The sequence below is a fragment of the Dasypus novemcinctus genome, chromosome 19 (genome assembly GCF_030445035.2).
Source record: "Dasypus novemcinctus isolate mDasNov1 chromosome 19, mDasNov1.1.hap2, whole genome shotgun sequence".
NCBI lineage: Eukaryota > Metazoa > Chordata > Mammalia > Cingulata > Dasypodidae > Dasypus > Dasypus novemcinctus.
Genome location: NC_080691.1, coordinates 70,774,554 through 70,802,132, shown reverse-complemented (window position 1 = coordinate 70,802,132; position 27,579 = coordinate 70,774,554). Strand labels below are relative to the sequence as shown.

The window sequence follows — 27,579 nt, the reverse complement described above, 5'->3', positions numbered from 1 at the left end:
AAGAGAGAAGATGCAAATACACAAAAGAAGAAATGAGAAAGGAGATATCACCACTGATCCCACAGAAATAAAGACTATCATAAGAGGATACTTTGAAAAACTATATTCCAACAAAAACAACAATTTAGAGCAAATGGACAAATTCCTAGAAACACATAAGCAGCCTACATTGACAAAAGAAGAAGTTGATGATCTCAACAAACCAATCACAAGTAAAGAGAGAGAATCAGTCATTAAAAACCTCCCAACTAAAAAGAACCCTGGGCCAGATGGCTTCACAGGTGAATTCTACAAAACATTCCAGAAAGATCTAACACCAATCTTGCTTAAACTCTTCCAAAAAATTGAAAAGAAGGAACATTGCCTAACTCATTCTATGATGCCAACATTACTCTAGTATCAAAGCCAAACAAAGATACCATAAGAAAGGAAAATTACAGACCAATCTCTCCAATGAACCTTGACACGAAAATCCTCAACAACATACTTGCTAATGGTATTCAACAACACATTAAACAAATTATACCCCATGACCAAGTGGGGTTCATTCCTGGTATGCAAGGATGGTTCAACATAAGAAAATAAATTAATGTAATATACCACAAAAACAGATTAAAGGAAAAAATCACATGATCATATCTATAGATGCAGAAAAAGCATTTGACAAAATACAGCACCCTTTCTTGGTAAAAACACTGCAAAAGATCAGAATAAAAGGAAACTTTCTGAACAAGATAAAGAGTATATATGAAAAACCCACAGCTAACATCGTTTACAATGGTGAAATCCTAAAATCTTTCCCTCTCAGATCAGGAACAAGACAAGGTTGCCCACTATCACCCCTCCTATTTAACATAGTCTTAGAAGTACTTGCTCGAGCAGTGAGGCAAGAACCAGACATAAAAGGCATTCAAATTGGAAAGGAAGAAGTCAAAATTTCACTATTTGCAGATGATATGATCTTATACATAGAAAACCCTGAGAAGTCTACAACAAAGCTTCTAGAACTTACAAATGAGTTCGGTAAAAGTCACTGGTTACAAGATAAATGCACAAAAATCAGTAGCATTTCTGTACACCAATAATGAGCAATCTAAGGAGGAAATCAGGAATCAAATACCACTCACAATAGTAAATAAAAAAATCAAATACCTAGGAATAAATTTAACTAAAGATGTAAAAGACTTATACACAGAAAACTACACAACACTGTTCAAGAAAATCAAAGAAGACCTAAATAAATGGAAGAATCCACTGTTCATGGATAGGAAGACTAAATATTATTAAGATGTATATCCTACCAAAACTGATCTACAGTTTCAATGCAATCCCAATAAAAATCAACACAGCATTCTTTAATGAACTAGAAAAACTAGCTATGGAATTTATTTGGAGGGAAGCGGACTTGGCCCAGTGGTTAGGATGTCCGTCTACCACATGGGAGGTCCACGGTTCAAACCCCAGGCCTCCTTGACCTGTGTGGAGCTGGCTCACACGCAGTGCTGATGCGCACAAGGAGTGCCATGCCACACAGGGGTGTCCCCCACGTAGGGGAGCCCCATGCACAAGGAGTATGCCCTGTAAGGAGAGCCGCCCAGCATGAAAGAAAGTGCAGCCTGCCTAAGAATGGTGCCGCCCACATGGAGAGCTGACACAACAAGATGACGCAACAAGAAGAAACACAGATTTCCATGCTGCTGACAACAGAAGTGGATAAAGAAGACGCAGCACATAGACACAGAAAACAGACAACCGGGGTGGGGGGGAGGGGAGAGAAATAAATAAATAAATAAATAAATCTGTAAAAAAGAAGTTGATTTGGAAAGGAGAGAGGCCCCAAATTGCCAAAGACATATTGAAAAAGGAAAATGAAATTGGAGGAATCACACTTCCTGACTTCAAAACATACTACAAAGCTACAGCAGTGAAAACAGCATGGTATTGGCACAAGGATAGACGTACTGACCAATGGAACTGAATTGAGAGTTCTGATATAGATCCTCATATATACAGCCATACGGTATTTGACAAGGCCACCAAACACTCTCCACTGGGAGAGAATGGCCTCTTCAACAAATGGTGCCTGGAGAACTGGATATCCATATGTAAAAGAATGAAAGAGGATTACCAACTTATACCTTATACGAAAATCAACTCAAGATGGATCAAAGACCTAAAATACCCAAGACCATAAAGTCCTTGGAAAGCAAAGTAGGGAAGCATCTACAGGACCTTGTAATAGGAAACGGGTTCATGGACTTCACACCAAAAGCATGAGCAACAAAGAACAAATAGATAAATGGGACTTCCTCAAAATTAAAGCCTTCAGCGCCTCAAAGGAGTTTGTCAGGAAAGTGAAAAGAGAGCCTACACAATGGGAGAAAATATTTGGTAACCATATATCTGGTAAGGAGACTTATATCTTGCATATATAAAGAACTCCTATATCTTGAAAATAAAAAGACAAACAGCCCATTTTAAAAATGGGGAAAAGATTTGACCAGACACTTCTCCAAAGATGATATACAAATGGCTAAAAAACATGAAAAAATGCTCAAAATCCCTAGCTATTAGAGAAATGCAAATCAAAACAACAATGAGATACCATCTTACTCCCATGAGATGAACAGCTATGAAAAAACCAGAAGACTACAATTGTTGAAGAGGATGTGGAGGAATGGGGACACTCATCCACTGCTGGTGGGAATGCAGAAGGATCCAGCCATTCTGGAGGACAGTTTTGTGGTTTCTCAAAAAACTAGCTGTAGATTTGCCATATGACCCAGCAATTCCACTGCTGGGTATATACCCAGAAGATCTGAAAACAAGGACACAAACTGATATATGCACACCAATGTTCATAGCAGCACTACTCACTATTGCCAAAAGTTGGAATCAACCCAAATGCCCATCAACAGATGAATGGATAAATAAACTGTGGTATATACATACAATGGAATACTACTCAGCTTTAAGAACAAATACACTACAAACACATGTAATAACATGGATGAATCTTGAGAACCTTATTTTGAGTGAAGCAACCCAGGCATTGAAGGACAAATACTACATGACCATAAGTAAACCAAGCTGTCTCATAGAGCTAGAGACTGGATGATAAACTTTAAGGTAATTGGAAGGTAGAGGAAAGTTGTGAGCTGACAGCTACTTGGGTGAAATCTATGATAAGCGGGAGGTAAGTATTTGTACAAGGAAGGGATAAAATGAGGGCATAGGTATAACTTAGGGTGGGGCTGCATGGGCTTTAGGATGGGAGGATGGGTCCGATTGCCGAAGAAATTGAGGGAGAGGGTGAGGGGAACATTTGATCATGGGAGATTGTCAGGTATGTGGTTGAAATTGTGGTGTAGAGAAAACTCTTTAGAGAATGTAATATGGAAGGTTGCCTGTTTGGGATGCTTAAGGGGGGGGGGGCATCTGACACAGGGCAAGCTTCTGGGGAGTGTGTGAGTGCTCATTTTGTCATAGTGGATTATATCATTGAGTGGAAACCCATAGAATGAGAGTGACGGTATACCCATATCCTGGGGAGGACTGAGGTTCTCTAACAGAGGGAATTGAATCTCTTGAGAGAATCAGTGGCTCTCAATGGGTTAGGGCAGTCAAGTATGTAAAGCCCCCAACATTTTTGCAAGTATCTCTGAATATGGTCCCTCAAGTAATGAAGATTAATTGTTATGGTGGGCCCTGAGGGGAGGGGGAAAGAGGTGTTGAATACATGGAATCAGGGTAACTATGGGGCAATGGAAGTGTTCCACAAGATCATGCCATGATGGATATAGGTCATGTTAAATTACACCAAAAATGTATAAAAGTCTTATAGGCTAAAATGTAAACCATAATGTAAAATATAAGATAACTAAAAATTTAGAAAATTGTATAGTCTAAAATATAAACCATAATTTAAACCTAAATGGAACCATGTTTGAAAGCTATCGCTTCAATATCTGTACACTAGCTGCAACAAATATAATATGATCATGTGAAAAGATCACTGTTGGGGAAGGGACAAAGAGTTTGATGTTGGATATGTGGGAATACCATATATTGTATATGTGAATTATTGTGACCTAAAACTCATGTCAAGAGGAACTTTAAAAAAAAAAAAAAAGACCAAAAAAAGATAATAAAAAAAAAGAGAGAGAGAAACTTAATAATCAGGGGGAAAAAGAAAGAAGGTAGACACTGAGGAAGAAATGGAAGAAATTGCCTTGCCACTGTACATACAGGGCAACACCTGTGGCAGTAATGAAAGGCAAAATGTCAAAAACAAGCTTTTTCATTTTTTCACTTCTTTGATACCCCAATTTATTTTTCCTTTATTTAATTTTTCTAAATTTCTATGTATTCTATATCTAACCATCACTATATTCCATTTTTCTATTAAGGGAACCTGGCAATATATTGGGTTTCCTTTTTGAAGAAGTTTTGGACTACAGAAAGGTTCAACTATGGTGGGGGAGGAGCACTTGCGTGGGGTGTCATTAGTGGGGAGCACATGGTTGAGAGGGAGTTCTCCAGGGCATTTATATAGAAAGGTACATAGAAAGGTTTGGCTATTTTCATATTGGTTTCAGTTGGAAACGACAGATGAGAGAGTGCTGAATTCCTGACCAGGGGAGCTGTCACATTCCCCAATGGCACAACAACAATCCCCCAAGTACAATGGCAAAAACCAATAAAGATGGATGGTGCAACGATGAGCCCTTGATACTGATGGCTCCAATTATGAGCCTGTGTGCCTGAAATATGAACTAGGCCTATAGCTGTGGGTTGCCTAAGAGTTACCTCCTGAGAGCCTCCATGTTGCTCAACTGTGGCCACTCTAAGCCAAACTCGGCATATAGATGAATTGCCTTCCCCCAGCATGGGACATGACTCCTGGGGATGAGCCTCCCTGGCACCAAAGGATTACTACCAAGCACCAGCTGATGATGTAACTACAAAAAGACCATAAACAAAGAGGTCAACTCAGACCGGCAGAATATCTCAGCCTATACGTAATATCAGGTGTTAAAAATTGCATTTTTACTTTGGATGAAAAGGGGGAAATGGAAAGGACAAGTGAGTTTATATGGCTAAGAGTCTCCAAAAAAGAGTCGGGAGCCATCAGGGGGTGATGCTTATGCATGCCTCAGCAGGGTACCAGAGACAGCAAAGGTAGATGGAAACCCAGGTGCTGGTTCTCCTGAGGGCTGCAGCGACCCACAGGTTCTATGGTCAAAGCAGATGGCTCTGGAGTTCAGGGCCATGTCAGTTGGACCTACTTTGGAGTTTGTGTTCCTGAATGTGATGGAGATGGACTCAAATATAACCTTTCTACACATGCCTCTTCTGTCACTTTTACCAGACCTGTGGTTGGCGTTTGCGTTGGTGTATACTTAGGAGACCTGAATCTCTGGAATGTCCATGTGATGGCCAGGCCCTGGGCCTCAGCAGACTTGCAGCTCCTACCCTCTGGTTTCTTAGACTTACCCTGGCCAGCTGACAGGGAGGTGAAGAGGCTCAACCACCACACCAGGGAGCCAAGAGGGCCTACAGCTGCAAGAAGGAGAATTGCATCCATCATCCATGTGGAATCTAAACCCCCTTTTGATGTAGAGGAGGACTGGATATAGCCATCCCAGGTCCACAAGATGGAGGAATAGAGTATGGATTAGAATGGACTTACTGGTGTTCTGCTGGGAACTATTGGGATTAGTAAGGGAAGAAATTGTAGTAGTGATGTGGAGAGGATGGCCACAGTGGCTGCTGATGGTTGGGAGAGTGAAGAAGAGATATGGTGTGGGGGCATTTTCAGGATTTGGAGTTGTCCTGGATGGTGCTGCAGGGATGGATGCTGGATGTTGTGTGTCCTGTCGTGGCCCACTGGGTGGACTGGGGGAGAGTGTGGACTACAATGTAGACCACTGTCCATGTGCTCCAGCGGTTCTCCAGAATGTATTCGCCAGGTGCAGTGGATGTGCCACAATGATCGAAAAGTTTGTTGATGGGGGAGGTGTGGCGTGGGGGACGTGGGGGTATATGGGGACTTCATATTTTTTTAATGTAACATTTAAAAGAAAATAAAGAAAAAAGAAAAATAAATAAATAAAAATAATTTTTAAAAAAAGAGCAACAAGGGGAGAGTCAAGGTTAAGCACAGCAGAAACCAGGAAGTGAGGTGTCACAATTGGCAGGGAAACTTTCTCCACATCAGAGGTCTCCAGGATTGAAACTGGTGAATCCTAGAGGAGAGAAGATGAGAAGAGAAGACAATACAGACAGCAAAAACAAACAAACAAACAAAGGAAAAAGAACAGCAGGACAGGAGGGGGGGGGGGGGAATTAAATAAAAATAAATCTTAAAAAAAAAAAAAAGCCCCGAAGAGAGCCTCATCTGATCAGGAACCGAGGCTTCCCCCCAGCAGCCAGCATCAACTTGCCAGTCATGTGACTGAGCCACCTTGGAAGCAAATCCTCCAGCCCCAGCGGGCACATGGCCTCACGAGGGACTCTGCAGGAACCGGCCAACCCAACGGCTCCTGAGCTCCTGATCAGATCCACAGAAGCCTGGAAGGGTCATGAAGGTTTGTGGCTGTCTTGAGCTGCTAAGTTTGGGGGCAACTTTATTGATATCAAATCCAAGGTGGCTTGAAGAGTTAACTATCCAAATATAAACCACACACTCCATATGTCCAGAAGGCACTAGAAGGGAAAGGAGCTGTGGAAGAAATTAGTAAAGAAATGCACTGGTTTGTCGCTCTTTAAAACTTAAAAAACTCACATGAATTGATTTATGCTAATATTCCAACCAAGGGATAGAAAAGGCCCTGAGCCAAGAAGTCACAGATACAAACAAACCAATGGCACTGATACACCAGTAGAAAAAGATCAACATCATGCCTAATGAAAGATGTTAATTTGCACATTTAAAACCAGGCGTCTTTTTGTCTATTTAAATTATGACTTTAATTTTTTTAATTCCAAAACTCTTTTTTTTTTAAGATTTATTTTATTTATTTCTCTCCTCTTCCCCCCCTCCCCAGTTGTCTGTTCTCTGTGTCTATTTGCTGCATGTTCTTCTTTGTCCACTTCTGTTGTTGTCAGCAGCACAGGAATCTGTTTCTTTTTGTTGCATCATCTTGTGTCAGCTCTCCATGTGTGCGGCACCATTCCTGGGCAGGCTGAACTTTCTTTCACGCTGGGCGGCTCTCCTTACGGGGCGCACTCCTTGCACGTGGGGCTCCCCTACGCGGGGACACCCCTGCATGGCAGGGCACTCCTTGTGCCAATCAGCACTGCGAATGGGCCAGCTCCACACGGGTCAAGGAGGCCCAGAGTTTGAACTGCGGACCTCCCATGTGTATACGGACGCCCTAAACACTGGGCCAAGTCCGCTTCCCTAATCCCAAAACTCTTGTTTCAGCTTGCTCCTATCAGAATAAATTGCAGCCTTCTAGATAGCATCAAGCAGCGTGCACCAAGAATCATAAAACGTTTGTCTCTTTAAAGCCAGTATTTCTACTTCTGAGAATCTATTCTGAAGAAATATGAGAAGGAGGCAAATATTTACACATAACAACACTCATGGGAGCATTGTTTTAATACTCACTGAGCACAAAACCTCAGGTGCCAGAGTTAAGTAAACCGGTTACTATGAGTTAAGTAAACTGTATATATGATAAGAGTCATTATGCAGCCATTAACAAAGTATGTAGTTTTTTTTTTAACAATAAGGAATTTTTGTTTCCCTTATCATGCTATAAAGAAAAACTGGCAAGCTCCAGAAGGAACCCAACTTTTTTTTAAGATTTTTCTGTGGTTAAAAATCTGGTTGCCAGATTTTTGCCAGGAAAAGGATGCCTGGGACCTGCCGAAAGGGTGGGAGCCTGGGTGGACCACCCCTCACAGCTCCCCGCCCCCCAGCTGGGCTTAGCCCCTGGGTTCCTTATCCCACAGGCGGAGTGTGCTCCCACCTACACTCTCGGCTGAAAGCTCCACAAATGGGGATTTTCTGCGAACAGCCTGGAAGCTGCAGGCATCTCAGGAAGGGTCGCTGCAGCTCATGACCACCCCTGCGGGGACTGCATGCTGTCCGGTCCCCCAAGAAGGCCCGGGGCCAGGCAGGGCAAGCCCGACACACCGCCTTGCTTGCCACGAGGCCTGGAGCAATTGCAAATCCAGAGAAACAAGGCAGGGCCCTGCCAAGATTCACAGCTGGCCATGTGCCAGTGGGTTTTGATGAGCATTAGAAGAAGAGAGCTCATTTTATAATGCTCGTGGGATTTGTTTTGGGAGAAAGAAAACATTACATTATCTACCCCCTACATCAAGTCTCCACATGATCCCAGATGTGTGACATAAGAGGTGGGAAGGATGTCATCCTTGGACAGGATCCATATCCCGGACCCAATCAAGCTCATGGGCTTTGCTTTAGTGTTCAAAAACCCGTTCCAGGGAAGCAGACGTGGCTCAACAAATAGAGTGTCTGCCTACCATGTGGAGGGTCCAGGGTTCAAATCCAGGCCTTCTGACCCGTGTGGTGAGCTGGCCCACGAGCAGTGCTGTTGCACGCAAGGAGTGTCATGCCATGCCAGGGTGTCCCGTGTGGAGCCCCACGCACAAGGAGTGTGCCCCCCAAGTAGAGCTGTCCCATGCGGAAAAAAGTGCAGCTTGCCCAGGAGTGGTGCTGCACACACGGAGAGGTGAAACAGCAAGATGGCACAACAAAAAGAGACACAGATTCCCAGTGACGCCAAGAATGCAAGTGGACGCAGAAAAACACACAGCGAATGGACACAGAGAGCAGACAACTGGGAGGGGAAGGGGAGAGAAAAATAAAAAATAAAAAATAAAAAAAACCTTTTCCGGGGAATGAAATGTGGCTCAAGCTATTGGGCTCCCATCTGCCATATGGGAGGTCCAGGGTTTGATTCCCAGGACTTCCTGGTGAAGGCAAGCTGACCTGAGCAGAGAGCTGGTGCAGCAAGATGACGCAACAAAAAGAAACACAGTGAAGAAACAATAAGAGATGCAGCAGACCAGGGAGCTGAGGTGGCGCAAGAGACTGAGCATCTTTCTCCCACTCCAGAAAGTCCCAGAATCAGTTCCTGGTGCCTCCTAAAAAGAAGACAACCAGACAGAAGAACACACAGCAAATGGATGCAGAGAGCAGACAACGGGGTGGGGGGTGGAGGATAAATAAATCTTTTTTTAAAAATCTATTAAAAAAAAAAACAAAAACCTGTACCACCTCCACCCGGGTTGGAAAACATTTATGAATGTTTCCATTTAGATGGTTTTGTTCCACCTGGTCACGGAGGTGTCAAGCAAGGTGTCCTCACTGTCCAGACGCTTCAAGCCACTTCCCATAAGGAAAAAGCCTGGGAGTGATTTACCCATGAAGTGGGGTCCCGATTAAACAAGAACTTGAAGGGCCTTGTCGACTCACTCTGGGGCTCTTATGCTCAGATGGAAAGCATGCCATGACAGGAACAGCAGCGTGTGCTGCAGACGGCTCGTTCCTGCCCGGCGTTAGTGTCCAGAGGTGTCATTGGACGGAGACGTTTTTTTCCAGAACGAATGAGCTGCTACAGAAGGCTGGCAAGAAGCCCATCGAATGGCAGGAGCTGTGATCCTGAGCTAAGAGGGATGGTCTCCACCGACATCTTTTGAGACACTTCTTTTGAAGAACACGTCAGTTGTGAGGCTGAAATGAAAAGAAAATGATTTCCCTAGTCATTGAGAAGCATACGGTGTAAGGCGAAGCTGCTCTTGCGAGATTTGGGAGCTCAGCTCTGTCCAATCAGAAGCAACGAAGACTGACCCTGTGACTGGTGAGTTTTCTTGGCCTAGATGGTACTACCAGGGAAACTACTACAAAGCCAAATCCTGGGTCAAAGAGCCTCTTTCCAGCCCTCCTCAGTTCTCTCTTAGGGTAGAGGAGGGAGAATATCATAATGCTCCTTGGTTCAGCCAAGTGTTTGGCACCTGCCGCTACTTGTTTTTCCCTGGTAGATTAGGCATTAGGTTTATAAGGCAGCTGGTGTTCCCATTTAGAAAGGAGCTCTGTCCCCCACCCTGCTTCACCCTCTCAGCCAGGTACGCTGTGCCACCGACCTGGAGGAGAACAGCATGTTTTGCAAGCTTTCGGAAAACTGGCCTGGAAATTGGGGATCAATTTCTGGGCAGTAACAGAAGTGAAAATTGCGAAGGGATAATGCTTGGTGAGTCTTCGCAGATGGCCAGCTGCCAAGAGAAGTAAGAGGGGTCTTGTTTGTACTCTTAGTCTGTAGGTGTTGCTTGGAATAAATGCTGGAAATTGATCAGGAGGAAAGAAAGGGAGTTTTTGGGGTTTTTTTTTTTTAATATGGGGGTTGATGCTTTTTTCTCACGTTTTACCCAGTTAGGGTTTTGGAGGCAGCATAGACTGCCAAATGCAGTTTTTTATGAACTACAGGCAGTTTGGGATGTGTTTTTCTGCCACACTAGAAAATTTTTCTTTAAAAAAAAATTTGTGTTTTTATCCCTTGTTTAAGAGACCATCTTTATTAGGTCTGCACCGCCATCCTTGATCTTGTTAGAGATGCTGTTTTGTTGTTAATCAGGTGAAAGAGTTAATTAACCCTGCAGTCCTTGTGTCATTTGGGCCCAGAATCTCAACTGAGTTTTTTTGGGTGTGTTTTTTTTTCTTTCTTTCTCTCCCCTTCCCCATCCCGTCCCCAACCAGTTGTCTGCTCTCTGTGTCCATTCGCTTTATGTTCTTCTGTATTCGCTTGTATTCTTGTTAGTGGCACCTGCAATCTCTGTCTCTTTTTGTTGCACCATCTTCCTGCATCAGCTCTCCGTGTGTGCAGTGCCACCCTGGGCAGGCTGCGCTTTTTTTGCACTGGACGGCTCTCCTTATAGGACGCACTCCTTGTGCGTGGGGCTCCCCTACACGAGGGACACCCCTGAGTGGCACGGCACTCCTTTTGCGCCTCAGCACTGCATGTGGGCCAGCTCACCACACGGGTCAGGAGACCCTGGATTTGAACCTTGGACCTCCCATGTGATAGGCAGAAGCTCTATCCGTTGAGCCAAATCTGCTTCCCTCAACCGAGTTTTAACACCCGCTCTCCAGTTCATTGGACTCACCTAGGACAAGTAACAACAAGGAGATGATGATGGACAACGCCCGTCCCAAGGAATGTAAACTATAATGCATGCTTAGTGCAATACTCCTATATGTGCTCGTTAAATGTAACAAATTTACCACACTAATAAAGCATGTTATCATGTGGGAAGGTGTGGGAGAGGGAGGAAGCGAGGCATATGGGAATGCCCTATATTTTTCATGTAATATTTATGTAATCTAAAGTTTTTTTTTCAAATAAAATAAAGAAAGAGTTAACCCTGCCATGAGGTTGGTGATAAAAGACTGTGAAGTTTGAAAAAATAAAAATAAAAAATCTGGTAATTGACTTTATGCTAATTAGTAATGGAGGCCAGTCCCACAAAGGTACATATGGTGTATAACTTAGGACACTCTTGAAAAGCTAAACAACAGTGGTAGAGACTAGGCTGCTGATTGCCATGGGGAGGGGGACAGAAAGGAAGGGTATGATCATAGCGGGCTAGCCTGAGGGAGTTTTTTGAGGTGACGGCTGTGGAGGTTATACTAATATAATCATGTGTTAAAATTCTCAGAACTCAGAAGCGGCTGTGGCTCAATCAGTTAGGCTCCCGTCTACCATATGGGAGGCCCTGGGTTTGCATCCCATATGTGAAGGCAGCCTGGCCCGTGCCCACAGAGAGCTGACAGCCCACACCCGCAGAGAGCTGACGGCCTGTGCCCGTGGAGAGCTGGCGCAGCAAGATGGCACAACATAGGGAGACAAGCAGACACAGAAGAATGTGCAGCAAATGGACACAGAGAGCAGACAGCAAGCAAGTCACAAGGGGGGAGGAATAAAAAATAAATCTTTCAAAAAAAATTCTCAGAACTCTATGCCAAAAGATAAGTAAATTAATTTTTTTTAAAGAATTACTTTACACTTTCTATTTTGAAATAATTTCAAACTTATAGGACAGTTGTAAAGATAATGCAAAACTCATGGAGAACTCCAACATACCTCACTGCCACCCCAAACACCCTGATCTCCCAATTGTAACATTTTGTCACATTTGCTGTATTGGTCTATCTATCTATCTATCTATCTATCTATCTATCTATCTATCTATCTATCTTCTTAACATTTCTAAGCATTGTATATATCATGCTCCTTGAACACTTAATTTTTTTAATGCATAAAAGGAAACTCCTATTTCCTAATCCCATTGTACTTGGCTAGCTCAAAAGACCTTATATCTTTCCTGCTCAGAATCAAGGGATTTTGGAAGTGGTTGTAGCTCAACTGATAGAGCATCCATCTACCATATGGGAGGTCCAGGGTTCAAATCCAGGCCTCCTGGCCTGTGTGGTGAGCTGGCCCATGCACAGTGCTGCCGCATGCAAGGAGTGCCGTGCCACGCAGGGGTGTCCCCATGTATGGAAATGCCATGTGCAAGGAGTGCATCCCGCAAGGAGAGCCACCCTGTGGGAAAAAGACACAGTCTGCCCAGGGTTGGCGTCACACACATGGAGAGCTGACACGACAAGATGACACAACAAAAAGAGACACAGATTCCCGGTGCCGCTGACAAGAATGCAAGCAAACACAGAAGAACACACAGTGAATGGACAGAGAGCAGACAACAGGGGGGGATGGGGAGAGAAATAAAATAAATCTTAAAAAAAAAAAGAATCAAGGGATCTTGACTTTTATGAATCCACTGCAAGCAGATGCTCTCTCAGAAAAATGCATGGAAGCCCCATATCCTGCGCATGATTTCCAGGGTCTAGAACCTTCTTGGGGCTCCCTTTCCTGTGGGGCCCCAGGACAGATGGCTGCAGCAGGGCCACTTTCCGTTTTGTCTTGCTGATCCAAGCCCTCTCCGCTCTGGCCACCTGACTCTCCTGGGCACAGTGGCCTACAGCGACCTGACCTTTGGTCATGTTCACTGAGGGGACACACACTTGAAAGTCACAAGAACCCAGAAGGAAATCACTGTGCTCCCCACAGGGGCAACTACTCCCATAACATTCTATTGTCAAACACAGAGATGTATCATCAACATCACACAGCACTGCTGCATGTATTTTAACTTTATATAAATAGCATCACACTTTGCTACTATTCCATAACTTGTTTTTCTTTTTCACTCGACAGCATGTTTTTGAAATATAATCCTGTTGACATAGAGAAAGAGTGAGTGCTAATCCTTCCTTTTTTTTTAAATTGGAAACATTGTAGGTTTACCAAAAAATTATGCAAAAAATACAGACTTCTCATACATCACGCTTTTAGTAACACCTTGCCTTAGGGTGGTTTATTTGTTGGAATCAATGCAAGAACATTTTTTTTATCATTGTCCATGGTTTATTTTACAGTTCACTGTGTTGTACAGTCCTATGGATTTTTAAAAAAATGTCTAGAATAGTGACATACGTACAACCTAAAATTTCTCCCTTTTAACCACATTTAACCTGAATATAGAACCAGGGTTTTATACAATCACAAGGTGATGCTACCTACCATCACCACCATCCATCACCAAAACTTTCCATTATCCCAAAGAGAAATGCTATATAATTTAAGCAACTCCACATTCCTTTCTCCCACTTCAGTCCCTGGTAATCTCTATTCTGGTTTTGACTCTATGAATTTGCTTATTCTAATTATGTCAAATCAGTAAGAACACATAATATTTGTCCTTTTGTATCTGGCTTATTTCACACAACACAATGTCCTCAAGGTCCGTCTATGTTGTTGCCTGTATCACATCATTCCCTTTTCATGGCTGAATGACATTCCATTGTGTGTATATACCACATCTTGTTTATCCATTCATTGGTTGATGAATGTTTGGGTTGCTTTCAGCTTTTGGCAGTTGTGAATAATGCCTCCTAAACATCAGTGTGCAAATATTTTTTGAGTCCCTGCTTTCAGTTCTTTTGAGTATGTACCTAGAAATGGGATTGCCAAGTCATATGGTAATTCTATATTTAACTTTCTGAGGAACAGCCAAACTCTTCCACAAAGGTTGCGCCATTTCACATTCCCACCAACAATGAATGAGTGTTCCTTCTTCTGAGGATTTCAGAAGTCAGAAAGAAGAGTTTCTGCTTCAGCCAGCCAGCTTCTCCTGGGCAATACAATGTCACTTTCAACCAAGTTTGCAGCTTGCAGCCTGTGCTATAGAATTCAGGTGGGAAGTAAGAATGGCCTGGCATTTGTCCTCTGTTTTCTTAGTGAAGGGAACAATATCCTGTTCCATCTTCCTGGAGGACTGGCCCTTCCACCTCACCTCTCCTTACTCCTTAATCCCTGCAGTTGGTCCACTGCCCCCATCACTCCTTGGGCACCAGGTGAGACCTCCCAGCAACCAAAAATTCACATTGTGCCAGTCCCTACTTCCCATGACTTCTCAGCAATTGCTGGCTCTGCTGACATCTCCCTTCTCCTTGATACTGTCTAAGTTTTTGGTCTCTGCAGTTTGCCTCCTTCCTCTCTGCTCCTCTGCCTCTGCCTTATGTGCCTTCCAGAACCTTCTTCCCATGCCTGCTCCACAGGTATCTCTCCTGCTCCCCGTGAGAAACTCCCACCTCTCTCTCAGTCTCTCTCCAGCCTGGACCTCCTCCTTGACTCCAGGTCCAAGCATCCAGCTGCAGCCTGGTGTCCCCCAAATCCTCAGATGCATCAGCACCAACTCCACCTGTGGCTCCTTCCATGATCCCACCCCAGGGGTGGTGCAGATGCTTGACCAGAGATTACTGCACCATTCCCAACCCCTTCCTCTCTCTGACCTACAATAAGTCACCTAGATAAATTGACCTTACCTCCTGAATGTCCCCCAAATTTCCCCTTCCAAGATAGTTGCTTTACAAATACCTTGACCCCCCCAAAAAAAAGATTTATTTCCAGAGTAGATAAAGAGCACCTACAACTCAATAAGAAAAAAAGGCAGAAACTCCAAAAGAAGCACAAGCCTTTTATAAAGAGGTGTATCTAATGGGCCAATAAATGAAGAGAGGCTTGTCATCATTAGCCATTAGGGAGAATGTGAGTTAAAACTAAAAGCCATCCCTCTCTCTAAGTCAAACTCAGCATATAAATGAACTACCTTCCCCCCCCACCCCCCATGTGGGACATGCCTCCTGGGGATGAACCTCCCTGGTGCCTTGGGATTATTGTCAAGCACCAACTAACAATGCACCTGGAAAAAGACCTTGACCAAACGGGGGAGATGGTAAATACAAATGAGTTTTTATGGCTAAGAGATTTCAAAGTGAGTTAGGAAGTCATTCCAGAGGTTACACTTATGTAAGTCTTGGCAGGATCTCCTTGACTGCCTCAGTAAATGTTGCCTCAAATAGCAGGGCTCCTGAGGGCTGTAGAGAAATCCAGCAACAATAAGCAGGGCAGGGCGGCGGACTTGGCCCAGTCGTTAGGGCGTCCGTCTACCACATGGGAGGTCCGCGGTTCAAACCCGGGCCTCCTTGACCCGTGTGGAGCTGGCCCATGTGCAGTGCTGATGCGCGCAACGAGTGCTGTGCCACGCAGGGTGTCCCCCGCGTAGGGGAGCCCCACGCTCAAGGAGTGCACCCATAAGGAGAGGCGCCCAGTGCAAAAGAAAGTGTAGCCTGCCCAGGAATGGTGCCACACACACGAAGAGCTGACACAACAAGATGATGCAACAAAAAGAGACACAGATTCCCGTGCTGCTGACAACAACAGAAGCAGACAAAGAAGACTCAGCAAATAGACACAGAGAACAGACAACTGGGGTGGGAAGGGAGGGGAAATAAATAAATAAATAAATATTTAAAAAAAAAAAAAAAAAAGGCAGGGCAGATGGCTCAGGAATTCAACACCCTGTCAGTGGGACTTACTTTGGAATTTATGCAACCCAGTGTAACAGAGATTCATTTTTATGCTCTCTACACCTTCTTCCCCTTTTTATGAACCTATAATTAGCTCTTTATTTGATAAATATATGTCCCAGAGACTTAGATCTTTGGTCCATCCATGTGCCATTGAGCCCCAGATTTCAGCAGAGTTGCAACACCTACTCTCCTATTCATTGGACTCACCCACGACAACTAAGAAGGAAATGATGATGGATAACACCCATCTCAAGGAACAGAGAGTGTCTGCAAATGCAAGCAAGATCACTCCATCCATCTGCCCCTGGGATCTAAGCCTCCTCTCAATTAGAAACAGAGTAGGCATTACCATCCCCAAATCCTCAAGATTGGGGAACGAACAATGGACTAAAATAGACATTATTATTCACTATAGTCTTACTATTATTCTAGGAACAGAAGAACTCTTACCATTGATAGAAAGGCCCTGGCCACCAGAGGTTCTCAGGGATGGGAGAGGGAAGAATAGGTGTAATATGGGGCATTTCTGGGACATTGGAGTTGTCCTGCATGACATTGAAGTGATGGATATAGGCCATTGTATATTTTGTCATAACCCACAAAATTGTGCGGGACAAACTATAAACTGTAGTCCATGGTTAGTAGCAATGCTTCAATATATGCTAATCAAATGTTAAAAATGTACCACACGAATGTTAAGGATGTTGTTAATGTGGGGAAGTGTGGGAGGGGGAGGGAGGGAGGCATATGGGAATCCCTTATTTTTTTATGTAATATTTATGTAATCTAAAGCTTCTTTAAAAATAAAAAACAAACTTAAAAATAAAAAGATTTCTCTGAAAAAAATAAAACAACAACAGAAAACAAAAACTAAATGTCATCACACCCACCAGAATGGCTAAAGTGAAAAAGAAAATACCAAGTGTTAACAAAAAGTGAAAAAGAACTTAGTGGCAATGCTCCAAAACGTGTTCATCAATTGCAGTGAATATAGCTTACTAATGAAAGCTGTTGCAAATGTGGGAAAATGTGGGTGGTATGAGGAGCGGGGCATATGGGAATCCCCTTTATATTTTTTTTTTCCTTTTTTTTAGAAATTGGTTGGCTTTTTTTCTCTAAGATTTATTTATTTCTCTCCCCTTTCCCCCCACCCCCACCCCCACTGTCTGCTTTCTGTGTCTATTCGCATTCTGTGTCCACTTACATTCTCTTCAGGCGACACAGGAATCTGTGTCTTTTTTTGGTTGCGTCATCTTGCTGCGTCAGCTCTCCACATGTGTGGCACCACTCCTGAGCAGGCTGTGCTTTTTGTGCAGGGTGGCTCTCCTTGCGGGGCGCACTCCTTGCGCATAGGGCTCCCCTACACGGGGTACACCCCTGCGTGGCAGAGTATTTGCATGTGGCAGCACTACGCGTGGGCCAGCTCACCACATGAGTCAGGAGGCCCTAGGAACCGAATCCTGGACCTCCTATATGGTAGGCGGATGCTCTATCAGTTGAGCCACATCCGCTTCCCTCCCCCTATATTTTTTATGTGGCATTTGTATAATCTGAGTGTCTTTTAAAAGACAAAAAATTTTAAAAAATAAAAAGTGAAAAAGAAAATGCCAAGGATTTAGGACAACTGTAGCACACTTCTACAATGTTGATGGAAGCGTAAAATCAAACAACCACTTTGGAACACTGTTTGGCAGTATACATAAAGGTGAATAAACACCTAACTTAGGACTGAGCAATTCTGCCCCAAAGATATAAACCCTAAAGATATACATATTTATGTTCACCAACCTATGGGAATGTTCCTAACACTTTTGTTCATAATAGTCCAAATCTGGAAGCAACCCAAAAACCAAAGTAAAGAATAGATAAATTGCGGGAAACTCACACTGGGAAATGTTAGAGAGCAGTTGATTCTCAACCAGGGGTGATGTTACCCCTGAGCAAGGGGATATTTGACAATGTCTATGGACATTTTTGGTTGTCATAATTTGAATGGCTATGTTACAGCTTTTTGGACAGAAGTCAAGGATACTGCTAAATTTCCTACAATGCGTGGGACAGCAGCCCACATGAAGAATTATTCGATCCTAAATGTTAGTAGTGGGTGAGAAACCCTGCTATATGGCAATGACAATAAACAATGATGAACAAGAAGGAATCTCACACGTCTATCATGGGGCAAAGGATGCCAGGCACAAAGAGAACATACTGCTTGCTTCCCATATAAAGTTCAAATAACAGGCAAAGCTAATCTCTGCTGTTAAGGGTCCAGAGAGCAGTTACTCTTGGTGGGGCAGTGATGGAATGGGCTGCTGGAGGGCTGGAGATGGCTACATGAGTACATTTGTGTTGTGAAAATTTTTTTGAACCAGACATTTGTGATGTTTCATTTTTCCCCATGTGTGCTGCCCTTGAAGAAAAAGTTCTAAAAATAAAAAGTCTCCCTCTTTCCTTCCATTCTTCTACCCTTTCAGGCCTTATCAGCTCTGGGCTGGTCGACTGCCTCTGCCTCTCCCTTCTCCCCAATCCTTCCTTTGCACAGCAGGCTGGGAGGAATCTTCTCTGCTCTAAAGTCTTCCATGGCTCCTCCCTATTGCTCCTGAGACGAGACTTGACTCTTTAAGAACAGCCACCCAGGCCTTTGCACCTACTGTTTCCTTCGCCTGACTGCCCCTGGCACAATCTTGCCCTCTGAGGTTCAAGTCCATTCATTGCCCCTGCCTGGGAAACCTCCTCCTCCCTTGGCCCCTTCTTTCTGCCCCTGCTCTGGCGGTTGATTTTTTATTTCTATTCATCACCCACACACACACACACCCAGCATTTTCTAGAATGAAAGAGAAGGTGCTGAGCAATAAGCAAAAGCTTGGACACTCACCCCAGAGTCCATTTTCTAGGAAAGTCCCCTGGGGACCCCTGAGGGTGGGGACGACAGAGGGAGGGGAACAAGGCAGGGATCCCAAAGGCCCTGAGACCCTGAGCTTGAAAACTGTCCCTCCTGCCCAGCAGTCCCTGTCTGCATCCCCCAGCCCCAATCCTCCAGATCCCCCCCTGCCCCAATCCACAGCCCTGTCCCAGGATCCCACCTCCCACCCATCTCTGTAGAGAGGATCCTCCAGCCTTACAGGTTTCGAAAGGAGAAACCCAGTCAGGCAGGGGTGAGCTGGAGAGGAGGAAGAGGGGGTGCCAGGGGACAGCAAGAGGGGCTGATTAAAAAAAGGCCAGTCCCATCTCCAGCTGACACCCCCAGAGCTTCCAGAGACCTCTGGGAGCTCAGCCAAGCCTCTCTCCAGCCCGTATTCTTGCTGGGACACCTGCCAAGCTGTCTCTTTTCAGGCCGTTGAAGCCTTTTGCCCACTGAGCTTCTAGCTTTGCACAGACACCCAGGGCAGCCCGCCCGCCCGCCCCCCCCCCCCATCACTCCAGCTCCCTGAACCTCTGTCCCTGCATTTGAAAGTGGAAACAAAACAAAGCGTATCTGCAGGAGAGCAGGCCATGCCGGGGCATGCAGGAGCCTTGGAAACACCCCATGGAAACAGGAGGACCGGGTCCCAGACACTCCCAGCTAGGCCCCTCACAAGCTGTGAGACCTTGGGACAGTGTCCTAACCTCTCTGTGCCTCCGTGTCTTCATCCGCAAAACAGGGATAGCACTCCCTACCTCTCAGGGCAGTTGCAGTATGAAATGAGTTCATTTAAAATGCTGACTGCCCTGAAGTGCCCTGTGGCAATTTGCAATGTTATTATTTTTAATAGGCAAGATGCCAAGGACATGCCCTACTTTACGCAAACGGTCAATAAATGCTGTGTCCCACCCCCACCCCTACTCTTTACCGCCCCTCCCCCATTACCCCTACTCAGCTTGGGCACCAGACTGGCCTGGATGTCCAGTACATGGTCTTAACTGACCCGACAGCTATTGTCCTTCAACTCTGCCTGTCCAGCAAAGCCACCCAAGTAGCTCCACCTGGGCTGCTGGGGGTGACCTGTGCAGCTGGCCCAGGCGGGCTTTCAGGAAAACTGGACAAGCCCCCTGCAATCACGTGCCCCCTTGGCAGCTCAACCTAGCCTCTCCCCAAACCTCCTTCCACCTACCCACAGAGGTGCACCCCATGGGGCTTCCTGCCCTCTCCCTTTTCTCATGTGTTCAGCCCGGATGGACACTGAGTTTCTGGTATAAGCCCCACCACCACCACCACCACCACCTCCTGGACATCTGGACGCCCCGTATCCAATTCCAGCACTTTCCCTCCAAATCTGCTGTCACCCTGCGTCCTCCATCTGGCGATGCCCATTTGGTCACTCAGCCAGAGGGCCCACCTCTGCTCCTACCTACCTCTAGATGATACCTAGATGACACCTTCACCTCGGAACCCATCTGTCCCCTTGCCTCCACCACCCACCCTGGGGCCCCGGTGAGCCTGACCCTGATCGTGATACACCCCTATGAAAACCTGTCTGTGGCTCCTTGAGGATCCATGAAATCCAAACTCCTTATCCAAGTCCCCTGGGTCTGAGTGGACGGTCTGGCTTGGGCTACCCACTCCGGACATGCAGGTCTTTTGTTTTTGTAGAGCCCCTTCTTCTCCAGAACCCCATTCTCCCAGGCCCTCAGATCCCCACCCTCTTGCCCAGCAGCTAAGGGACGGTCTGTCCTTGGAAAGGCCACCCCAACTTCCCCACAGTGTCCTGAACATCCTGTCCTCACCCACATCCGCACCCAACACTTTCCTCATTAGCTGCAACTCATGGGTCCCGGAGAAAAGGCCCCGACAATTAGAACAGGCACCAAAACCCCAGAGGGAGGACAAAAGGGTTGATTGGAAAGTAGTGTGTCTTTTGAAAACAAAGTCTGAATTATGACAACGAACTCATTCTATCTGATAGTTAACCAGACCCAGGCTATAGCTGAAATGGAAGCTAATTCTCGAAACAGAAAAATAAACTAATTCATTGGAGCTTTTTTTTTTTAAGGAGGGAGGGCATTGTTTTTCCCATTAATCTGCAGGCAATAGTTTACTTTTAATTTTCCAGGATGATCCTGGAAAGAGTCTTTCAGGGGTGAGGGAGGGGAGGTACAATAAACAAACAAACAAAAACCTGGTAGGGTTTTTGGTTATCAGTTTTCCCAGAGGCCCTCCCTGGAGCAGCCCACCCTGCCTTCACCCATAGTTGCTTTCTCTCTGTTTAATTATTTCCAGAACTGGCCACCGATGAATCATCTGTGATTTCCATCACATGAAAGCACTCAGAGTTGCAAGCTTTGTCACGTTGTTCAGCAATCTTCTTAGCATTGTCTTCCTATCTTTCCAAGGTATGTTTACAATAGGGAGCAACTGAGTCAGCGTCTTGTCCTTCTTGTTGGGTAGGTACAACTCAGCTCTGGAAGGCATCTGGGCGGAAGGTTTGGGGGTAGACCAATTTTCATAATTTGTACTGTAGTAGTAAATTTAGTCGTTTTCATGTGGAGACCACTTTGGCTTCCCTGGACACCTCCTTGCAGGTTCTGATCTCTGGTGACCTCTCAAATCTGCAACTCTAATAGACAGATAATGCAACGAATGTTGTAAAGACAACCGAAAACAAGAGGTAGATGTCTACTTCACACTTTACCTCAACATCACCTCCTGATGGGTCAAAGTTTTAAATGACAGAAATAAGATCGTAGAAGCACTTGATCACAGTTGAGAAAGAGAGAGATTAAAGAGCCAATAACCACTAAAGGCAATACATGTTTCCACTGATCTAATAACAGAGGAGGAAATGCTCAAATGGATATTATCGGAACATAAGAAAAAATTGAAATACAGACTTGAACTTGGTAACTGCCTATATTAGTCAGCCAAAGGGGTGCTGATGCAAAGTATCAGAAATCTGCTGGCTTTTATAAAGAGTATTTATTTGGGGTAGGAGCTTACAGTCACAAGGCCATAAAGCCTAAGTTACTTCCCTCACCAAAGTGTGCTGCCATGTGTTGGAGCAAGATGGCTGCTGATGTCTGCGAGGGTCCAGCCTTCCTCTTCCTCCTAGGGCTCCGTGGCCCCAGCTCCTTCCATTCTCAGCTGTAGGCTGGCATAAGGCTCGTCTCTCTCCCCAGAGCTCATTTCTTACCAGGCTTTCTCTGCTGTTGAAGGCTCTAGTCTCTTCAGCTTTGAACTATCAGACGAATAGCTTGGCTCTGTCCCCTGGGCTCCGGCATCAAAACTCAAACTCTCTCCTCTGCTGTGTTGTTTTCCCTGTGGGTCCCCACCTACCAAGGGGGCCAGGACTCAACATCCTACCAACACAGCCGAATCAAAGCCTTAATCATAATTTAATCAAGTAAAAGTGAAACCTCTGAATTCACTACAATCTAAGACACCCAGAGGAACAGACCAGTTTACAAACACTATCCAATAGCTATTTTTGAAATTCATAAACAATGCCAAACTGCCACACTGCCCTTCAGGTAGTTACATAAGTGAATATCCTTGTTCTTAGGAAATGCGCCTGGCAGGACTAAGTATTCAAGGAGCATGATGTCTATAACATATTCTCAAATATTTAGAAAATAAATAGATGGAAAGACAGAGGGATAGGTGGATGGATAGCTGGATGGATGGATAGATGGGTAGATAGAATTATATGAATGACATGGCATTAAAAGTTGGTGAGTGGGAGCAGATGTAGCTCAAGTGGTTGAGCGCCTTATTCCCATGTACAAAGCCCCAGGCTTGATCACCCGTACCTCCTAAAAACGAAACAAATGAATGAGAAAACCAACTCTCATTGGGGAGCAGGTGTTGCTCAGTGGTTGAGTGCCTGCTTCCCATGTACAAGGTCCTAGGAGGCCCAGGACCTCCTAAAAAAAAAAAAGTTGGTGGAGCTGGGTTTCTAGGAGGGGGAATGTGAGAGTTTACTATATGGGTTCGTTTTTTGTTTTATATTTTGCTTTTTATGAATGAGGCAATTAACCCAACATCGTTTGTTCTAATGTTTCTTGTTAGCAGCAGCCACCTGTCTGGCGATTCTGTCCAGATCTCTCTGTTCCTGAGGTGGGCATGACGACTTTCTCTGAGCACCACCCCGGAAGCAGCTGTACCTCCAGGTACAGGTGCTGCACTGTGGAAGCAGCATGTGTGTAGAACTGGTTCTCATTGAAGGGAGCAAGCTGTTTATGCTTGGCCAGCTTGACCGGCGTCTACCCTTTTGGGAACTTTTGGCTTCCTGGACTTTTTGAGAAAGGCTGCCAGAGCTCTGATGAACTCTTCCTGGTTCACGTCTTTTACAGTACCTCCAGGCATTGCGTGGCTTCCACGCTGCCAGCCAGGGGAAAGGCCTGCGGTTTATTATTTTTGCAACTCTCCCACCAATTTGAAGTTATTTCAAAACAAAGATTTTTTTAAAGTGCTAGAGAAGAAAAGCCTTTTAAAAATATTAATTTGAGAGTAGGAACAGCTTTTTAAGAAAAACAAATTCAACATAAAAGCCATAAAAGAAAAAGATGAATAAATCTAACCTCATAAAACTCTGAATAGATGCATGAGGAGAAAAACATTACAAGTGAAAATACAATAAATTAGGGGGGAAATTGCAACTGATAGCATAGAATATGAAGTAATTTCCTTAATAGTAAAAAAACCTCTGTATGTATTTTATCACAATAAAAATAAGAGCATCCATAAATAAGTTAGTAAAAAGTCAGATGACTTTTTTTAAAAGTTTCCAGAAAAAGAATAGAGATCTACCTTTTAAACATCAAGAAGGTGTTCAGCCTCATTCAAAATAATAAAAATGCAAAATAGAACTATCCATATATATATTTTAGGAGTTTCCAGGGATCGAACACAGGCCCTCATACATGAAAAGCAGGTGCTCAAACCACTGAGCTATACCTGCCCTCTCTACATCATTTTTAATTGCTAAGATTAGCATTTGCTATGGGAGGGCTCTGTGGGAAAACTGTTGGCAATGACTATCGAAGTTGCAACTGCCCATGCCTTTTTTTTTTACGTACAGGGGACCAGGAATTGAACTTGGGATCTCCTATGCGGGAAGCGGTGCTCAACCACTGAGCCATATCAGATTCCCTGAGTTGGTTTTCTCGTTTGTTTTGTTGGTTGTTTTTGTTTTTTTCAGGAGGCACTGGGATATTAACTGGGATATTAACTGCCTGAGCCACATCTGCTCCTGGACCATGCCCTTGTGACTCACAATTCCATTTCTAGGAAATTATCAAACAGTTGTACTGGAGGAGCTTGACATGACATTCACACCAGGTTATTCATTACACCGTTAGATTAGAAGCAACCTCTTTGTCCATCAATAAGGGCTGATCAAACAAAGGACTGGCTCGACTGTCAAAATACCATGCAGCCATACAAAAGAACAGCTGATGATGGTTGTACAAGTCCATGAATATACTAAAAACCATCACCTTGGTTTGTAAATAGGTTAACTGTTCATTTTATGAATTATATCTCAAAAGCCGTTACCAAAAAAAAGAAAAAAAAAATAAGAAACCTCTTTTTGTAGTGATTGTTGACGAGCTCCAAGGAATATGTAGTTTAAAAAACAAGGTGCAAAAGAATGGGTACTATGCAAATGTTGATGTTAAAAGAGGAAAAAAAAAACATTTCATCAAAAATTAGCATCTCAAAACAACACATGTATTAGCTTGTAAGTCCAAAATGAGTCTCACTGGGCTAAAATCAAGGAGGCTCCCAGGTAACTGTTCCAGCTTCTAGACACCTCTTGCATTCCTTGGCTTGTAGCACCTCCTGCCATCTTCAATGCCAGCAGCATAGCCTTTTCAAATCTCTCTGTGCTTTCATCATTGTTGGAGGAAAATCGGTGCTCATTGGGACATGGAGACTGACAAAAACACAGGCAGGAAATTCATTGAGAAGCTCTCCCAGTGGAGGGGGTCTGAAGAATAGACTTCAGCCCACTTCCGGAAAGGGGGGGTTTGAATTTATACAGTACATTCCTAGCCAGGGAAATGATAGTCAGTGGGAGGGGTCGAGGGTCTTAGTGAGATGCAGGGTCCAATAGGAAGCCCCAGAGGTGAAAAATTTCCCTTGTATGGCTAGAGGATAGTGGGTTAGGGAGTTATGGTTTCTTGGAATGCTGGAGGAGCAGGTGTTGCTTTGATCTGCAGGGATTGAAGGTCTCTATCTCCCTTTACTCCCGTTTCCATATGGTTTCTTTGTCCAACCTTTGGGGAAGAGCCAAGCTTTCAGACATGTAGGCTTATGGGCAGTCTTGTCTTTCCTCAGTGCATGTCAGGGGGAACTGAGTCACAGCTTGTTGATTATTGCAAACCTAGTGAGAGGGAAACTAATAATCAACACATCTTTCTCTGACTCTGACCTTCCTGTCTCCCTCTTGTAAAGAGCACCTTGGGTCCAACGAATAATCCAGGTTCATCTCCCCAACTCAAGAGTCTTAATCACATCTGCAAAGCCCCTTTTGCCATGTAAGGTCACATACTCATAGGTGTCAGACATTAGGATGCGAACATCTTTGTGGGGGTGGAGGGCATTCTGCAGGGTCTATCACACACAGTCCAACCTCCAGGCCTGGCTGTTGATGACCTCCGGGTCCAGAAAAAGGCCAGTGTGGCTGGGGCCAGCTGACTGGCTAGAGGGGAGCAGCAGGGATAGAGAGGGGCAGGGTTTGAACTCAGCAGGCCATCTGGATTTGGGCCTTATGGCATACCTCAATCCCACCTCCCAGCCCTCCCATTCAAGCACAGAGGGTGGAAAGACCTGGGGGGAAGGGGGTAAAGGAGCTTTCAGCCTCTGTAGGGACCCTTCCCCCACCAGATACCCCACATTGCTTACAAAGGGTCCCACCCCCTCCACCAAGCAGGCACCGGCCTCCGTTCCTCTTCAGCCCCTCCCTCCCCTTCCATCTGCCCGCCCCCAGAGGCCCTAGCTGCTCTCACCTGACTGGCTTTCACTGCCTGCAGGGCTGAGCCCCCCCTCTGGCCTCCCTGCAGCCCCCTTTCCCTTCCACACTCCCCCTGGCAGTCTAATTTTAAATCCAACGGTACCCTGAGGGGGAGCCTCGGGGACATTTGTGGTTGGCTCTTTCACCTCCCACCTATTCATCTTGCAAGCACAGATATCACCTACTCCAGGAAGCCTACCTGAACTGTCACCCACTTTCAGGCTTGAGGCCAGACGTGGCCTCTAAGCTCAGGGCTGGGGGAGAGGCAGGAGGAGGGCTTGGGCCAGAAGAAAGCATCCAACTGCCGAAGGCCCCCTCGGTCCACCGGTCTCCCCACTTTTGCCTGCGTAGTACTTTCCACCAGAAATATCTTCCTCACCCTGGCCCATCCGAATTCTCCCTTGAGGGGTGGCCCCTCCACTTCTTCCTTCGAAGACCTGCAGCGTCAACCCTGGCGCCTGGACTCACCCCGGTTCCACAACAATCTCCCCGTGCTACTATTAATAGGAACGGCTGACACGTTCCGAGGGCGCCTGACGGGAACGCGCGAGAGAGACACCTCCCCAGTAACAACTGAGAAAAGCCGCTTTGCTAGCCTCCTTTTCAGACATGCAAACGAGCTGGGGGGAGGGGGATAAACTGGGTAGATCCGGTGAGGGGGGTGTCAGGGTGGGGGAGGGGCGGTGAGGTCTGCGGAGAGGACCTCGGAGCTGAGGCTGGAGGCCCACGTTTGAAAGGCGAAAGCCCATCTAGCAGGGGAAGCGCAAAGCCCAGGAAGCTGGACTCCGGGACACGTTATTCCATACGCGCCAGAGGTCACTGGCTCCCACCCCGCTTCCTCCAGAAGGAAATCAGACCTCAGCGAGTCTAAGCCAACGTGCCCAGGGCCCCACAGCCCAAGGCCGGGACTGCCCACGTGGCACCGTGGATCGGCTGCGCTGACTCAGGAAGAGGTTCCTTTTCCCGCTTTACAGCTCTTTGTCCAAAGGTGAAGCCGCTTGCCCAGAGGACACGCGGGTCAGCAGCTCTGGAACCCCCTTCTTCCCGCAGGTGTGAGCCGGGAGCTCAAAGGCCTCCTTAGGCAAGGTTGGGGATATCCTCGGGCCACAGGCTCGCTGGGCTCCGGGCGCGCCGCTCTTCCCGGATTCCTTGCGGTCGTTGCCGGCAGGAGGAAGCTGGGCCCCCACCCCCGAGGGCCTAGCAGCCCATCCGCCCGCCTTATCTCCCCGGCTCTGCCTCCTGACCCCTGCACCCCACCAAACCGCAGCCTTGGCCCGGCTTCCCTCCCGACCTCTCGACCTCCAGGGCGGCCCCACGATCCCCGAGCTGGGACCAGTTCCCCAGAATTGGGTTGCCCGGGGCGACCGCGGAGGCCTGCGAAGGGGAAGCGGCCGCCCGGGGCGTCAACCGAGTCGCGGGCCAAACCTGGGCCAGAGTGTGGGGGCCCGGGAAAAGCCCGGTTTGCGACGCCGCGGCGGGAGGGAGCGCGCAGGGCGACAGTGCCAAGTTCAAAGGCGAGAGATAAAGCGGCGGCTGAAGACTTGCGGCTGGAGCCCGGCCCAGAGGGCCCGGGGCGGGGCTTGGCGGCGCCCCGCCCGGCCGCTGGCAGGGCGAGCGCAGCGACCACCCCGTGCCGCCGGGCCCCGCCCCCGGCCCCCGCGGCTCCGCCCCGCGCCCCTC

General features: G+C 46.0%; 1 long non-coding RNA gene and 1 pseudogene across 1 annotated transcript; one reads left to right on the top strand and one right to left on the bottom strand.

Annotated features, from left to right (window-relative positions):
• The first annotated feature begins 8,091 nt into the window (after window positions 1–8,091).
• Window positions 8,092–9,638, top strand: LOC111763240 (uracil-DNA glycosylase pseudogene; annotated as a pseudogene).
• An 11,316-nt stretch (window positions 9,639–20,954) lies between these two features.
• LOC139436995 (uncharacterized) lies at window positions 20,955–27,529 on the bottom strand. Its single transcript, XR_011646553.1, has 2 exons — window positions 27,325–27,529; window positions 20,955–25,269 (listed from the first exon to the last, which is right to left on the bottom strand). It is a non-coding gene; the product is annotated as an uncharacterized lncRNA (long non-coding RNA).
• Between the last annotated feature and the right edge of the window lie 50 nt (window positions 27,530–27,579).